Genomic DNA, 18817 nt, shown 5'->3' on the forward strand with positions numbered 1-18817 from the left:
GATGCTGCAGCCCCAGGCTCTGAGCTTGGCCTGGGTGAAGACACTGGCTGGAGGCCAGGCACTCAGAGAGCGCTGCAGGCTGAGGGACCCAGAGCACAGAGGAGGTGAGGCCCGGCCAGCAGGGGTCTGCCTGTGCAGCACCCAGGCTGGATCTGTGACAGGCACTTACACCTGAGGTGAGGTCCGTCAATCATTCACTGACTCTGCCCCCTGGGTATGTGGTCCGGTTTGGCCAAGGGTAACCGTCCAGAGCAGAGAAGGCAATGGCAACCCACTCCCGTACTCTTGCCTGGAGAATCCCAGGGATGGGGGAGCCTGGTGGGCTGCCGTCTGTGGGATTGCACAGAGCTGGGCATGACTGAAGCAAATTAGCAGCAGCAGCAGCCATCCAGAGAAGGGGGCAGTCGTGAGCACAGGTGGCGGTCGGTTGGCAGAGCGTCAGCATCTCCGCCATGACCTCCCCTCCATGCCCCTGCTCATCATGTTCAGTTGATTCCAACTTCTCCAGGATTCGTTCTGGGAGAACTTTAAAGAGGAGGGTGAATGGGTCAGCCATAGCCCCGCTGAGGTCCTGCCTGAGCTGTCTGCCTACTCTGCTTGGGGAGGGCCAGTCCCTCATCCCCAGGAGTGATTCCTGGTCCCACGCCTTTGGGCTCTCCTCTCTTGCCCACTTGCAGTTAAAACTGAGCCTGTCCCGGGCATCAACCCTTCCTCTGCGTGTTTGTCAGGGGTCTCCTGGCCAGGACGGTGCCCACTGGCCCGGCTGGCCTCCCATGACAAACAGCTGTCGTGCTGGGTAGCCGCTGAGGCCGTGAGTTGAGGGAGCCCCCACCCTGCCCCGGACAGCTATGTCTTCCTTCGCTGACCAGGACCACGAGGGTCTCACTGACAGGTTGCGGGGACAAGCAGCACGCGCCCCAGCGGGTCCCGGGCCTGTAGGGGGTGGGCTGTCTCAGCCTCCCCTCTTGGGGTCCTTGGCTTGAGGTCCCGCCCACATGCCATCCCACGGGGGTCAGCTGTGCCAGGCCAGCAGCTTCCAGAAGGCCTGGCATCCTGTGGCCCTGGATCCGTGCAGCCCCCCTTGACAGAAGTGGCTCTGAGGTTCGAGGGGATGTTTCAAGGGACCTGGGGGCGACTGAGAGGCAGGGCAGCGAGCTGAAGTGGCCATCCGCCCCTTGTTGCTAGCTGGTCTCTGGTTGCTGTTGCCTCTGGGGTCTTCCTGGGAGGGTGCTGCGCACAGTGAGAGGGGCTGGGCCCGGCTGGGTGGGGCACCTCACCAGCCTGCATGGGGCCACCTCAGTGGGAGCCCATAGCCAAGCCGCGCGGGTCAGCCCAGTGTCTGCTCTGCCCGGCGCTCCTAGCAGACATTGGCGTGACCTCCCCCCCGTGTCCACCCATGCCTTGTCCACTCCTGCTCCCCTCAGGCCCTGATCCGCCAGCCAGTCCATGCCGCCCAGGAGCCACTCTCCGCTCCTCTCGGGGGGCGGGGGGAATGGGGTGGGGGGAGCACGCAGTGCAGCGCTGAGGCTCCAGCCCGGGCTTTCCTTCGCTGCGGTCAGCCCAACACACCATGCCCGCCATGGTGGGCCAGGCCAGGCTTCCTCCTCCAGTCTAGTCGCAAGGACCCCCTGCAAGACTGTCGTCTAGCGGTAGTGGTGAGCTCGGGGGTATGGGCCACCTGCCCATGTCGCCCCCTGGCTCTGCGTGAGCCTGAGCTGGTGTCCACCCCGCTCACCCCAGGCCCTCAGCCAGCCACCCGGCTTTGTGTCGGTGTGTCTGTCATGGGGAGTCAGCTGTGCAGACCCACCAGCCTCGGGAGCATCCTAGGACTGGCCCTGGGGAGACCACACGTGCTCCATCCTCACTTCCAAGCCAAGGCTCCCCTGGGCCTCTCCAGCGACCCCAAGTCACAGCCTTGCTGCCCGTGTTCTTTTAAGGGTGGCACAGGGCAGGATTTAACCCTGACCCGTGTCCACCATATCTGTGAGCTCCCCAACCTAGCACACAGCCTGAGCGCCATCCACCCCAGGTGCCAGGACTGCCAGCGTCTACCCCTCACAGGAGATGAGCAGGTGGGCGTTGCAGCCCCAGGCTCCGCTGCGGAGGGTGCTTCCTAAGACCACATCTGACACCAGCTGTCTCAGGTCAGTTCTGAGACGCAGAGCCCGAGATGGCGATCCAGGTGCTCCTGGTGGGGTGGGGGGCTCCCAGGGAGGGTGTAATGAGAGAATCCGGTAGAGCCACTGGGTGAAGGTGCGGTCTCTGCAAAGCCTCCGGCGGCCTGATCCTGGGGTCCCAGGCCTCAAAGAGCTGTTTCTCCAGCGACAGGTTGTCTGGGCTGATATCCCCTGCCTCCCAGCCATGGGCTGTGGGCTGCCCTGGGATGGGCACCTTGAGTGGGGCAGCTCTCGCTGAACAGGCTGGTGCGAGTCCTTGGCAGCTGGGGATGGGCATGCCCACCCCCAAACAGGCCCTGAGTGGATCGCCGGCTGCACCTGCTCCAACAGATCCAGATCCCGAGGAAAACCCTCCGCCTGTAACTCTTCCAGCTGAGACCTCAGGCACATGAATCCTCAGGTGAGCAATGAAGCCACACTCCAGCGTGGGGGCGACACTGCCCCAAGGAGTCTGCTGAGCCTACCCAGCCCAAGCCTCGGTCCCAGCAGACCCTCGGGAGCGGGGCACGCCCTGGGCTGCACAGGCTGGCGCTGCGTGACCCTCACCTCCCCATGGCTCTGCTTAGCGAGCACATCTCTGCGCACTCCCCACCACAGCAGATGCTGGCAGGGGAACCTCCTTGGATCAGGAAAACCTACCGCTGCATGTTTGTAACTTCAGGTCTTCGTCTTGTGCTTTCTGGGGAAGCCCACGCTGAGAAACATTAAGTCCCTGGCCCCAGGTTGCTGTGTCTGTGCCTGGCATGAGCAAACACAACCTTCTCTAGGCATCTTGCCTCCAATGTCTTGCAGAATTCCCACAGGTAAAACCCAGTCTTTAAAACACCATCTCACAATTCAAAATTGTAAGACAAGTGAAAACAAGCCATGATGAACAAATTAGCATAACCAAAAGCAGAATTAGAACCCAAAAGACTTAGAACATTGGAATTATTCAATAAAGAATATATATTGATAGTAAGTGTGTTGAAAATGACTATGAAGTGAGAGAGAATTTATAAGTGAGACTTATTGATTGTAAAGGAGAAGATTGTAAATGAATTTAGATGAACTACTAGGAATGAAGGGCTTCCCTGGTGGCTCAGCTGGTAAAGAATCTGCCTGCAATGCAGGAGACCTGGGTTCGATCCCTGGGTTAGGAAGATCCTCTGGAGAAGGGAAAGGCTACTCACTCCAGTATACTGGCCTGGAGAATTCCACAGACTGTATAGTCCATGGGGTCACAAAGAGTAAGACACGACAGAGCAACTGTCATTCACGGAGAATGAAACATAAAACATTTAAAACTCAATGGATTTATTCAACAATGGATTAGACATAAGTTGAAGGATTTTAAATTCGAAGATAAATCTGAATGAATGACTCAGAATTCATCCCAGGTAAGGGCAATGAGAAAGAGGATAGCAGACAGCTTATAACAAAATATTCTACACTGGTCTAACTTGTAGTTCTAGAAGAAGATTTCAAAACACACATGGAGATAATTTTTGAAGAAATAAAAGCTGATAATTATTTTCCAAATTAACGAAAAACATGAATCATTATATTAAAGAAGCACAGTAACATTCAATCATGGCAAGTGACATATTTGTATCAAAACACACCAACACAATTATAGAGAACTAAAGACAAAGAACATTTTTTATTATTACTTTTTAGCCATACCATGTGGCTTGCAGGATCTTAGTTACCTGACCAGGGATTGGAATCGGGGCCATGATAGTGAGGGCATCGAGTCCTAACTACTGGACCACCAGGGAATTCCCTGAGGAAAAATTTAAAAGCAGCCCAGAGTAAAAAAGAGATTACTTACAAAGTGATGACGTTTAAACTCATTAGCAAAAGGGGGAATCTTCTTAAAGTGCGGGCCATGCATCCTGGATCTTCTGGAAATGTGGCTCTGGGGGTCTGCCGCAGGCCCACTGGGTCACAATCTGCATTTTAACAAACATGCACTTGAACGCCATTTAAAATTAGCTTTCAAAATAGAGTTCAAGATGTACAAAAAAAATAGTGATAATACAGAAAGTTCCCATATATTCCACACTCAGTTTTAACATCTAGTAACATGATAAACATGTCACAATTAGTGAACGAATATGTTATTGTCACTTAAAATTTGTATTCTATTCAGATGTTCTTATTTTTTACACAACGTTCTCCTCTTACAGGACCTCTCCTGGATACCACATTATATTTAGTCATCATATTGCCTTAGGCCCCTCTTGGCTTTGACAGTTTCGCAAACTTTCTTTGAGGCAGTTTTGAGGACTGGCTATGCATTCCCCACACTGAAGCTTGAGAAACACAGGGCTAAATGTATGCCAGTTTTTACCACTTAAGAAATAAGGTGAATAACAACAACAAAAAGGAAATAAGGTGAATAACAATGTCCCCCCTTTCCACTTCTATTCAGCATTGTGCCTAGCCTGGACAGTAAAGCAAAAATGAAACAAAAGCAAGATTGGAAAGAAAGCAGTAAACCTCTATTTGCAGATGACATGCTCTTCTATATAGAAAATCTTAAGAAATCTGCTAAAAAACTATGAAAGCCAATAAACGAGTTCAGCAAGTTTGTGAGATACAGATCAATATACAAAAGCCAATTATATTTATATACATTTATAATAATCTGAAAATTAAGAAAAGCATTCCATGTAAATAGTATCAGAAAGAGTAAACTTGGGAATAAATTTAGCAAAAGTCATGAAAAATTTATATTCTGAAAATTACAAAGCACTGTTAAAAAAAATTAAAGAACTAAATAAATAGAAAAACATCTCATTTTCACGGATTGGAAGATTTAATATTGTTCAGACAACAGTACTCAAATTGATCTGCAAATTCAATCTCGATAAAAATTCCACCTAGATTCTTTGCAGAAATTGACAGATCAATCCTAAAATTCATACGGATATTAAGCAATTCAGAATACTCAGTGCAATCTTGAAAAAATGAACAAAACTGGAGAAATCACACTTCCCTTTCAAATTTACCTCAAAGCTACAGTAACCCAAACTATGTGATATTGGCATGAGGACAGACATATAGTTGAATAAAAGAGAACAGAGAGTCCAAAAATAAGCACATATTACCTTAGTTCTATGGTTGTGATTATGGTCCACTGATTTTTTTACAAGGATGCTGTTCTTTTCAGTAGGAAAAAGAATAGTCTTTTCAACAAATGGTGCTAGGAAAACTGGGTATCCATCTGTAGAAGAGTGAAACTACACCCCTACCTCACACTGTACCTATAAATTAACTCAGAATGGATCAAATACCAAACGTGTTTTAGAATAAAATGTAAATATTCATGACTTTAGATTAGACAAAATTTTTTTTGTTTTTCTTTTGACCCTGCAGCATGCTGGATCTTAGTTCTCCAAACAGGAATCAAACCCAAGCCCTCTGCAGTGCAAACGCAGGATCTTAACCACTAGATGGCCAGGGAAATGCCCTAGGCAGTAAGTTTTTGATATAACACCAAGCACAAACGACCAATGGAAACAACAGATAAATTTGACTCTATAGAAATTTAAAACTTTTATATATCAAAGGATATCATGGAGAAAATGAAAAGAAAATTCATAATGTGGGAGGAAATATTTAGATATCTCATATAATCTGAGAAGGATCTTGAATTCATAAAGAATACCTACAACTCAATAATAAAAACACAAAAGTCCAATTTTAAAATGAGCAAAGGAGCTCGACAGACATTTCTCCAGAGAAAATCTGCACGTGTCCAAAAAGCATATGAAAAGGCGCTTAATGTCATCAGCCATCAGCCAGAGAGATGCAAATCAAAACTACAGTGAGATACAGCTTCCCAGGCAGTACAATGGCTGTGATAGAAAAGAAAGACAATAGGAGAGGCTGTGGGGAAACTGGGACTCTTAGACATTGTCGGTGAAAATGTAAAGTACTACTGCAGCTTTGAGAATCAGCAGCTTCTGTCCGTTTCCCAAAAGTCAAACATAAAGTCACCATGTGACCCAGCAATACCCCTCCTACACATCTATCCATGAAAAGTGACATTGTCCACACAGAAACTCATTCACAGGTGTTCACAGAAGCCAAAAAGCAGAAGCATGCCGAGTGTCCATCAGACGATGATGGAGAAATAAGAGGTAGTCAATCCACACAGTGGAAGATCACTTAGCTAAAATGAAAACAGAGCACTAATATGTGCTACCCCATGCATGAGCCTTGAAAATATTATGCTACGTTACAGAAGCCAGTGATAACAGACAACCTATAGTATGAGGCCATTTATGAGAAATGTCCAGAATAGGTAAGCCCCACATGCCAAGAGGCAAAACAAAACAAACAAACAAAAATACCTACAAAACATTTCTGAGAGAAATTGAAAAACTCACCTGTGGAGAGACAGACCTTGTGCACAGATGGGAAAACTATACCGCTGAGATACTTCTTTCCAATCCAGACTGCAGAGTCAATGCAACACATCTCAATTCCAGCAGTTTTTTTGTTTTTTAAAGAAATTGACAAGCTAATCCTAAAATTCATATGAGGATGCAAGGGCAAGGGTGGCCCAGACAAGCTTGAAAAGGACAAGCAAATTTGAAATACTTGCACTCTCTGACTTTAAGACTTACTGTGAAAAAAAAGTGAAAGGACTCAGTTGTGTCCAACTCTTTGTGACCCCATGGAATAGTCCATGGAATTCTCCAGGCCCCACAGGGATCGAACCCGTCTCCCATATTGCAGGAGGGTTCTTTACCATCGGAACCACCAGGGAAGCCCAAGAATACCAAAGTGGGTAACCTATCCCTTCTCCAACGGATGTTCCCAACCCAGGAATCAAGCTGGGGTCTCCTGCATTGCAGGCAGATTCTCTCCCAGTGGAGCTACCAGGAAGCCCTACTTACTGTAAAGGTATAGTAACTGAGACAGTGTGGAACTGATGTCAACATACATCAATAAAGCCCAGAAATAGAATCTTCTGGGCATGTATTGTCATATGATTTGAAGTAAAAATCACAAAACTCAGTCAGTGGAGCAAGGGTCATCTTTCATCAAATGATGCTGGAGCCACTGGCTGTCTACATGCAGGAGACGAATCTCACACTGTTACAAAAATGAACTCAGAATGGATCATAATTGGGATCTAAAGCCACAAAAATCTAAGAGGAGATATGTGATAAAAATCTTTGTGAGCTTTCGGTTAAACAAAGGGTTCTTAGACATAACACCAAAAGCATGGTCAATAGAGGACAAAATTGAAAAGTTAGACTTCATCACATTAAGAATTTATGGGAATTCCATGGCAGTTCAATGGTTACGACTCCCCAGTTTCACTGCCGAGGGCCTGGGTTTGATCCCTGGTTGGAACTAAAATCCCGCAAGGCAAGCCAAAGCCGCGTGGCCAAAAATAAAAAGCCACAGACTGGGAAATGATACTCGTAAGTCACATCACTATAGAGAACGTGCATCCGGAATATATTAATACAAAGACCTCTCAACACTCAATATAAAGGAAGCCATCCCAGCCTGAAAATGGGCAGAAGTTTTGAACAGCCACTTCAGGGATGAAGACGCAGAAATGGTGAACAGCACATGGAAGGGTGCTTGGCTTCACCTGTCGTCAGGGAATACGAATTAAACCTGTGATGACAGAACACCACACACCCACTAGAAAACCTGAAACAAGGCGAGTGCTGGTGGAGAGGTCAGGCCACTGAAGCTCTAATATGAAGCTGGGCGGGGGAAGGTGGATGCTTCACCACTTTGGAACGTCCCTTCAACCAGAATATTCCAGCATCTACCGCAGTCCGACATATTCACCCAGCAGGAAGCAACGTGTCCATGCAGAGACTTGGATATTCAGAGCAGCCTTACTGGTAATGGCCCCAAACCACAGGGTAACCAGATGTTCATCCACACGTTGGTGGGTAAACACACTGGGCTGTGCACACCAGGAGAACAGCGCAGCGGTGAAAGTTCACTCCTGATACCTGCAGCGCCCTTGCTGCCTCTCAGGACACAGGCTGAACGAGAGCTGGACAAGAAAGCACATGATGTTTGATCCCATTTACACAAAGTTCTGGAAACACACATAACTCAGAGCGATGGGAAGGGGCTCAATGGCTGCCCGGGGCTGGAGGACACTTGGGGGCACAGGCAGCTGACAGTCAAAACGTACATGTCAACAACCCCTGGTGCCCAGCGTTTTCACAAACAGGTCTCTACAGGGAGACTCTCACACAGGCCCAAGGAGACGAGGCCAACGTGCCTCATTCTTGGATGGAGATTAAAGTTGGAAGAAAGCCACTATCAACAAAAAGTTAAACAGTCAATCTGAGAAAGAAATGGAAACTTATTTGAGCCAAATGTGAGGATTATAAGCTATAAAGAGCATGTCAGAAAACTCTGAGAACTGCTTCCTGGTTAGAAGTCGAGACACAGGCTGTGTAAGTTGTTGTATATGAGCGGAGGGCTGCACCTCAGACGTATTATTGACAGTTTCCCTAATCCAGGTCTAAGCACATCCCAGTGGGTCACGTGACCCCTTAGAAGCTCAAGGAGGAATGTTATCTTTTAGGGAGTTGTCTCCTTGGTGCTGGAGAATGTTGCTCTTTGCGGTTGAGCAGGTATTTCTGCTGCTGGCGGAGTTTTGGTGGGTGTGTAATGCAGATACGTGATGCACCCTGGGGGAGAGACTTCTTTAACTTTTTCTTTTCCTGCCATGAAGTGTGAATTGGATTTCACACCATGTAACCCAAGTTACTTCCAGCAGGTGAGATATTCACATATTGGAATAAGCAGAAGTTAAAATGAGAGAGAAAATGTGTGTTTAAAATATCAGACATCAGTAACGTGTAAAATGGAAGCACCCCTGGCTTAACACGTGTTAACCCACAAGGGTGTGGATCTTGGTTCATTCTGGACTTGGTTAAATAATCATGTTACAAATGGAAGAGAGATCCTTAAAAGAACGGAAGTACAGAGTCCTGGCCAGAAGCAGGGCAGAGGAGGAGCCTCTGACAAAGGGGTCCTTCACAAAGAGGCAACCCCCACAGATCCAGGCCAGGGACCACTGAGAACGTGTGTTATTTGGCAGACAGAAGACAGCCTCTCAGGCGGCTCTGGGGGACAGCTGCGGCGAGGTGAGGGAGGAGCCAGGATTTATAGCACTTATTGCAACACAGACCTGGCAGTCAGAACATCAAAAGATACTGTTCATTAAAGAAAACCAGACGACTCAGGTTTCTCTCTATGTGTGGGAAGATGCGAGCGGCGGGGCTCACTGAAACCATTCCTTTCATCTGCACCTCGGCTCCTTGGGCCCAGCCTTCTCTGCTTGCTCACCTGGGTCCCCGCAAGCTGCTTCATGGGGCAGGTGTGGCTGCCAGCTGCCGGCTGTTGCTGCCACATCCTTTGTTTACTGATACATCGGGGACATTCTGTGTGACCTTCTTCACCCACCCTTATTGCAGAACCAGTTTCTCTTCTCCTGTTTCTAAGGGAGTTTGTCTGCTGTTGATTCGCCTGGTTCTTCAAGGTCCCCGGGTGACTGCATATCACAGATTTCATTGTCGAGACAGCGGACCCCAGCCAAGGAGCAGGCAGGCACCCAGTAGTTCTGGAAGCCCAGTGGGCGTCATACTCTTGCTGCTGGCAAGCCTGGCCTGGCCAGACTGCTGGGCTCCAGTTGGTCTAGGAATGGCTTGAGCTGTGCCCAGACGTAGCCAGAGTGCTGGCACCCTCGGGAGCCCCACCTTCGGGGCTGAGGCGGAGCCATCCCCCACCTAGAGCTGTCTGTCCTCCAGGCCGAGCCCTTTGGGGACCCCATGCGCTGCTGGCAGAGGGCCTGACCTGGGGCAGGGGGAGCCCAGCCCAGAGGCAGCCTCACACAGCCCTGTTCAGTGAGGAGCGGACCGTCTTGTCAACAAAGGGTCCTGGCAAGACAGGGTGTCCCTGTGCAGGAAGGAAGTGCAATGCTCACCTCACACCGTATACAAAACTTAACTCAGAGTGGGTCAAAGATTTAATTTTAAGACCTAATACTATAAAGTCTTCTCTAGTGGTCCAGTGGCTAAGACGCAACACTGCCAGTGCAGAGAGCCTGGGTTTGACCCCTGCCCAGGGAACTAGATCCTGCGTGCTGCAGCTGAGACCTGGTGCAGCCAAATCAATAAATATATATATATTAAAAACCTGTTAAACACAGAATAAAAAAGATGCATGACTTTGGATCTGGCAATGACTTCTTCGGTATGACACCAAAGGTATAGGCAACAAAAGAAAAAAAACAAGGGAAATGAGACTTTATGAAAATTTAAAAATTTTGTTTATCCAAAGACACTATTGGCAGACTAAAAAGGCAACCCAGAGAATGGAAAGACTCTTTGCAAGCCACATACCTGAGAAATGATTATAATTTAGAACATGTAGAGAACTCCTAAAACTCAACAGGAACAAAACAAACAACCCAGTTCAGTAATGGACAAAGGATTTGAACAGACATCTCTCTAAAGAAGAGGTAGAAGTAGCCAGTTGTTGTTCAGTCACTGAGTCGTGTCCAACTCTCTGTGACCCCATGGACTGCACCACGCCAGGCCTCCCTGTCCGTCACTAACTCCCGGAGCTTACTCAAACTCATATCCATTGAGTCAGGGATGCCATCCAACCATCTCATCCTCTGTTGTTCCCTTCTCCTCCTGCTGTCAATCTTTCCCAGAGTCAGGGTCTTTTCCAATGAGTCAGTTTTTTGCATCAGGGGGCCAAAGTATTGGAGTTTCAGCTTCAGCATCAGTCCTTCCAATGAATATTCAGGACTGATTTCCTTTAGGATGGACTGGATGGATCTCCTTGCAGTCCAAGGGACTCTCAGGAGTCTTCTCCAACACCACAGTTCAAAAGCATCAATTCTTTGGCTCTCAATGTCATAACATCGGGATACAGAATCAACATACAAGGACTCACCTCCCCACATCCATCCGAGCCCTGCAGGGGGCAGTGTGCTGAGGGGTCAGAGTCTCACTGCCTGCTCCTGCAGGGACAGCCTCACCTGAGGAACCACAGCCAAGGGGAGAAGGGTGGGAGCTGGAAGCGGCTCCCCTCCTCATCCTGACCTAAACTGAGGCCGCTGGACGCAGACGGTGGAGACATGGGTTTGCCCTCCACCCCCTCTCCAGGCTGGCGCTTCCCACTCTCCACCACCTCCAGGGTTCTGAGAATGGAGTGTGGCCACGGCTACACCAGGGTTGAGGGGCCACTCCGGCTGGTCCTCTGGGATCAACTCTATCTTCAGGGATGGTCCAGGCCAGGTAGCAGGAGTGGGGAGATCTCCGGGGTTGCTTGAGCGACCACAAGAGCCTCTTCTCTAAGGAGGCAGGGCGGTCACCTTTTTGATGCAGAGAATTGCAACTCATTTTCACTGTAACTATTCAGTCATCTCCCGCAATTGATGGCAAAGTGGGTGTTTAATGGAGAGTTTTGAGCATTCTTTGGCATTGCCTTTCTTTGGGATTGGAATGAAAACTGATCTTTTCCAGTTGTGTGGCCACTGCTGAGTTTTCCAAACTTGCTGGCATGTTGAGTGCAGCACTTTCACAGCATCATCTTTCAGGATTTGATAGCTCAACTGGTATTCCATCACCTCCACTAGCTTTGTTCGTGGTGATGCTTCCTAAGGCCCACTTGACTTCACATTCCAGGATGTCTGGCTCTAGGTGAGTGATCACACCGTCGTGGTTATCTGCGTCATAAAGATCTTTTTTGTACAGGTTCTTCTGTGTATTCTTGCCACCTCTTCTTAATGTCTTCTGCTTCTGTTAGGTCCAGACCATTTCTGTCCTTTATCGAGCCCATCTTTGCATGAAATGTTCCCTTGGTATCTCTAATTTTCTTGAAGAGATCTCTAGTCTTTCCCATTCTATTGTTTTCCTCTCTTGCTTTGCACTGATCACTGAGGAAGGCTTTCTTATCTCTCCTTGCTATTCTTTGGAATTCTACGTACAGATGGGGATATCTTTCCATTTCTCCTTTGCCTTTCACTTTTTTTCTTTTCTCAGCTATTTGTAAGCTTTCCTCAGACAACCATTTTTCCTTTTTGCATTTCTTTTTCTCGTGGATGGTTTTGATAACATCCTCCTGTACAATGTTGCGAACCTCTGTCCACAGTTCTTCAGGCACTCCGTCTATCAGATCTAATCCCTTGAATCTGTCCCTTCCACTGTATAATTGTAAGGGATTTGATTTAGGTCATACCTGAATGGTCTTGTGGTTTCCCCTACTTTCTTCAATTTAAGTCTGAATTTGGCAATAAGGAGTTCATGATCTGAGCCACAGTCAGCTCCTGGTCTTGTTTTTGCTGACTGTATAGAGCTTCTCCATTTTCGGCTGCAAAGAATATAATCACACTGATTTTGGTGTTGGCCATCTGGTGGTGTCCATGTATAGAGGCTTCTCCTGTGTTGTCGGAAGAGCGTGTTTGCTATGACCAGTGCATTCTCTTGGCAAAACTCTATTAGCCTTTGTACTCTATTGCCTCTGAACTCCAAGGCCAAATTTGCCTGTTACTCCAGGTATCTCTTGACTTCCTACTTTTGCATTCCAGTCCCCTATATTGAAAAGGACATCTTTTGGGGGTGTTAGTTCTAGAAGGTCTTGTAGGTCTTCATAGAACTGTTCAACTTCAGCTTCTTCAGCATTACTGGTTAGGACACAGACTCGGATTACTACAGTAATTGTAGTATTGAATTGTAGTATTGAAACCCTATTGAATCGTTTGCCTTGAAAACGAACAGAGATCATTCTGTCATTTTTGCGATTGCACCCAAGGACTGCATTTTGGACTATTTTGTTGACTCTGAGGGCTCCTCCATTTCTTCCAAGGGATTTTTCCCCACAGTAGTAGATAAAATGGTCATCTGAGTTAAATTCACCCATTCCAGTCCATTTGAGTTCACTGATTCCTAAAATGTCAGTGTTCACTCTTGCTATATCCTGCTTGACCGCTTCCAATTTGCCTTGACTCATGGACCTAACTTTCCAGGTTCCTATGCAATATTGTTCTTTACAGCATCGACTTTACTTCCATCACCAGTCACATCCACAACTGAGTGTTGTTTTTGCTTTGGCTCCGTCACTTCATTCTTTCTGGAGTTATTTCTCCATGGATCTCCAGTAGTGTATTGGGCACCTGCCGACCTGGAGAGTTCATCTTCACTGTCTTTTCTTTTTGCCTTTTCATACTGTTCATGGGGTTCTCAAGGCAAGAATACTGAAGTGGCTTGTCATTTCCTTCTCCAGAGGACCACGTTTTGTCCGAACTCTCCACCAGGACCTGTCTGTCTTGGGTGCCCCTACACAGCATGGCTCATAGTTTCATTGAGTTAGATAAGGCTGTGTCAAAGAATGCTCAAACTGCTGCACGGTTGCACTCATCTCACACGCTAGCAAAGTAATGCTCAAAATTCTCAAAACTAGGCTTCAGCAGTACGTGAACCATGAACTTCCAGATGTTCAAGCTGAATTTAGAAAAGGCAGAGAAACCAGAGATCAAATTGCCAACACTGGTTGGATTATCAAAAAAGATAGAGAGTTCCAGAAAAACATCTCCTTCTGCTGTATTGACTACACCAAAGCCTTTGACTGTGTGGATCACAAAAAACTGTGGGAAATTCTTCAAGAGATGGGAATACCAGACCACCTGACCTGCCTCCTGAGAAATCTGTATGCAGGTCAAGATGTAACAGATAGAACTGGACATGGAACAATAGACTGGTTCCAAATTGGGAAAGCAGTACATCAAGGCTGTATATTGTCACCCTGCTTATTTAACTTCTATGCAGAGTACATCATGAGAAATTCTGGACTGGATGAAACACAAGCTGGAATCAAGATTGCCGGGAGAAATATTAGTAACTTCAGATATGCAGATGACACCACCCTTATGGCAGAAAGTGAAGAAGAACTAAAGAGCCTCTTGATGAAAGTGAAAGAGGAGAATGAAAATGTTGGGTTAAAACTCAACATTCAGAAAATTAAGATCAGGGCATCTGGTCCCATCACTTCATGGCAAACAGATGGGGAAACAGTGTCAGAATATTTTTGGGGGCTCCAAAATCACTGCAGATGGTGACTGCCGGCATGAAATTAAAAGACGCTTGCTCCTTGGAAGAAAAGCTATGACCAACCTAGACAGCATATTAAAAAGCAGAGACAGTACTTTGTCAACAAAGGTCGGTCTAGTCAAAGCTATGATTTTTCCAGTGGTCATGTATGGATGTGAGAGTTGGACTGTGAAGAAAGCAGATTGACAAAGAATTGATGCTTTTGAACTGTGGTGTTGGAGAAGACTCTCGAGAGTCCCTTGGACTGCAAGGAGATCCAACCAGTCCATCCTAAAGGAAATCAGTCCTGAATATTCATTGGAAGGACTGATGCTGAAGCTGAAGCTCCAATGCTTTGGCCCTCTGATGCGAAGAACTGACTTATTGGAAAAGACCCTGGTGCTGGGAAAGATTGAAGGTGGGAGAAGGGGACGACAGAGGATGAGATAGTTGGATGGCATCACTGACTCGATGGACATGAGATTGAGTAAGCTCCGGGAGTTGGTGATGGACAGGGAGGCCTGGAGTGCTGCAGTACATGGGGTCGCAAAGAGTCAGACACGACTGAGGCTGAACTGAACTGATTACTAGTAGAGTTTCCAGCAGGTGGCAGCACAGAGCCTCCTGCTCACAGTCTCTGACTGCAGCTTGCTTTCTTTTAATCTTTAAATTACCATCCTCTATTACTTAAATCTTTTTAATGGAAATGTAGTTGATTTAAAATGCTGTGTCAGCTTCAGGTGTACAGCCCAGTGATTCAGTGACACAAAAGTGTGGGATTTATTCCAGCCCCTGACAGGAGGGCAGCGTGGTGTCTGATCTGGGAGGCTCCATGCTAATTGGCTCCTGAGGAAGACACGGTCCAGTTGCCGAAGGGCCGGTGCTCTGACGTCTGGAACCAACCATGCTTCAACAGCGGGTACCACTCGGCCAGAGAACTGAGCAGTGCGCATCCTGAAAAAAATCACCCACTGGGGATGTTAAACACGGGACTGTGGCCTGAATCCTGTCCTCAAATACAGCAGCCACAGGTGCAGCGCATTTGGAAACTTATTAAATACATATTCTTCCAAATGGTGACATTTTAAGAAATATAGAGCCTGGGTACCTTGTTATATATGATGCTTAGAAGTTTATGTATTTTGCTTTTGCTTCAAACTCTTTGCATAGGAAAAAAATCAACTGATGAGTGTGGATGGGGACAAAGCGTTCATCCATAATTGTAGTAAACATGAAAATGTGGTCTGCACAGCAGTAATAACAGTGAGCATGGAAAGATTTTAGAGTGTGGAAAAGGTAACAATCTATGCTACAGAACAGACACCATACGAAAAATTTAGGCCATGTACTGTGATTGACTGCTCAGATACAGGCCTCTTCCATTTAACGGCAAGAGACTATTCTCAAGAATTAGATATTTTCCATAAAGATATCAGCTGGAAGTCTACATGGGAAAAATTATAATGTAACTAAAAGCCAGTAAGTACGCAAAACGTGTAAGTGAAGCGCTTCCCAAACACGGGCATGAGCATGGATGTGAACACGCCTGTCTGCAGGGGAGCAGCCTCTCATGGCCCCAGCTCACCCCACCATGCACACAAGCAGGCGCCGACCCCCGAGCTTTGCGTGACACCCTGGCAGGATGGCGATCACCTAGCCATCATGTCTGAGATTTCATCAACATTCCCCCCGCACGCCATTCTGGTAAAGTTCTTTTATTGATTCAGGGTGCTATTCATAGAAAATGTCCCTGTGTAAATATTGCTAGAACGAGAACTCCTGTGGAGTCTAGGTATTAAAACCAGAACTGTTCAAGGGTGGCCATGTTACTGGGGGGGGGTCCCTGGGTCTGCAGCAGGTGCGGCTTTGGGTGCGGCAGAGGAGCATCTGGAGCACACAAGATAAGGGACAAGGCAGGCAGTTTTCACTTGGCAGAAACTGTAGGAAAGTTTCATAACGTGACGCCAGATCACTTACGACAAGGCAGCGTTCAGCGCCAAGGCAACTGCTCCTTACTAACCGGATGAACTGCAAGACCAAATGACTAAGGTGGGGTAGGTAGGTGCAGGGCTGTGAACGGAGGAGGGAGTGCTGTGTGCTCACTTGTGCCAGCTCTGCACCGTCCAGTGCACAGAGGGCCACACTGCTGCCTCTCGTGGTCAGCGGGACCGTGTGACCAGTGTTGGCCAACGGGGTGTGAGGGGACGCGGCACGTGGCCTCTTCACACCAAAGCATTTAGCTGCTGTATAAGACCTTCCAGAGTTCTCTTTCCTTAAGCCAGAAAGACCAGAGATATCCAAGAGTGGTCATCTCATCAGCCCAGCTCCTGAAGTGAAGAGGGCAGGCAGAGCCCCAGCAGCCCCGAGCCAGGCAACATGAGAGAGGACAAGCATCCATGCACACGTGAGATGGTGAGCACCACTGGGTGCATACACAGGATGGAATATTATTCAGCCTTCACAAAGAATGAAATCCTGATGTATGATATGGCATGGATGAAGCTTCAAGTCACCATGCTGTGAGAAATAAGCAGACACAAGAGGACAAACCACGAAACTAAAAGACGCTTGCTCTTTGGAAGGAAAGCTATGACCAACCTAGACAGCACATTAAAAAGCAGAGACATTACTTTGCTAACAAACGTCCATCTAGTCAAAGCTATTGGTTTTTCCAATAGTCATGTATGGATGTGATAGTTGGACTATAAAGAAAGCTGAGTGCTGAAGAACTGATGCTTTTGAACTGTGGTGTTGGAGAAGACTCTTGAGAGTCCCTTGGACTGCAAGGAGATCCAACCAGTCCATCCTAAAGGAAATCGGTCCTGAATATTCATTGGAAGGACTGATGCTGAAGCTGAAACTCCAATACTTTGGCCCCCTGATGCAAAGGACTGACTCATTGGAAAAGACCCTGATGCTGGGAAAGATTGAAGGCAGAAGGAGAAGGGGACGACAGAGGTTGAGATGGTTGGATGGCGTCACTGACTTGATGGACGTGAGATTGAGTAAGCTCCGGGAGTTGGTGATGGACAGGGAAGCCCGGCATGCTGCAGTCCATGGCGTCACAAAGAGTCGGACACAACTGAGCGACTGAACTGAACTGAAGAGACAAGCATGGTATGATTCCACTTAGACGCGGTCCCCAGGATGGTTATTCATAGAAGCAGAGCGTAGAGCAGTGGGAACCAGGGGCTGCAGGAAGGGAGCATGAGGAGTTAGCGTCTGATGGGCGCAGAGTTTCACCACAGATGATAAAACAAACATCCTGGAGACGGACAGTGGTGGCAGTTACACAGCAATGTGGGCATACTGAATGCCTCTGAGCTGTACATTTAAAAATGGTTAAAGTGGCAAATTTCACATTATGCATATTTTAACACAATAAAAAAATTAAGGGATCAAATAGAAATTATGGAGTTGAAAAGTATAATCACAGGAATAAAAAATTCACTCAAAGCGCTCAACAGCACATTTGAGCAGGCAGAAGAATCACTGAACTTGCAGACAGGTCAGTTTAGATGATCCAGAATAAGAAACAGAAAGAAAAAATTTTAAAAATGAACAGAGCTAAAGAGACCTGCAAGGCACAGCTCAGACTCCAAAATACCTGGAATAAGAGTCCCAGGAGAGGAGCGAGAGAAGGGGAAGAAAGAAGATACGAAGAAGGAATCACCAAAATGTCCCAAATTCGATTTTTTAAAGACATTAATCTACACACCCAAGAAGCTCAACAATCTCCAAGTGGGATAAATCTAAAGAGATGCAAACCTGTATACATATTAACTCAACTGTTGAAGGGAAACACACAGAGAGTCTTCAAAGCAGCAATCAAAGTGACTCACCGCATACATGGGCTCCTCAGCAAGAGTCACATCCCTAGGGCTCCCCGGTGGTCCCGTGGTTGAGAATCTGCCTTCCAATGCAGAGGACTTTGCCTTTCAATCCCTGGTCAGGGAACTAAGATCCCACATGCCTCGGGGCAACTGAGCTCACACGCCATAACCAGCAAATTGAATCCACCAGCACATAAAAAGGATTATACGGTGAGTAAGTGGAATTTATGCCAAGAATGTAAGGTTTGTTCAACATGTGCAACTTAATCTGTGTTACAGTCACACTAAATAAATAAGGGAAAGAAAGCCACATGATCACCAATAGAGGCAACAAAAGCATGAGAAGAAACCTGACCTCCATTCATGACAAAAACAACCAACCAACCAGATGGGAATGTTCTCCGCCTGATAAAGAGTCTCTAAGAGGGACCCACAGTTGACATCACACTTCATGGTGAGAAGCCAACAGCTTTCCCACTGGGATCAGGCGGGCAAGGATGTCCACTTCACCACTTCTCTTCAGCACTGCTGGAGACTCCAGCCAGACAGTTAGGCAAGGAAAAGCCAAAGGCATCCTATTTGAAAAAGAAGATGTGAAACCATTTTTATTTGCAGATAACATGCTCTGAAGTACAGAAAACCCTAAAAAATTCACCAGAAATCTACTAGATTTAATAAGTGAGTTCAGCAAGATTGTAGAATTAAGATCAATAAACAAAAGTCA

The sequence above is a fragment of the Budorcas taxicolor genome, chromosome 14 (assembly GCF_023091745.1).
Source record: "Budorcas taxicolor isolate Tak-1 chromosome 14, Takin1.1, whole genome shotgun sequence".
NCBI classification, from domain to species: Eukaryota; Metazoa; Chordata; class Mammalia; order Artiodactyla; family Bovidae; genus Budorcas; species Budorcas taxicolor.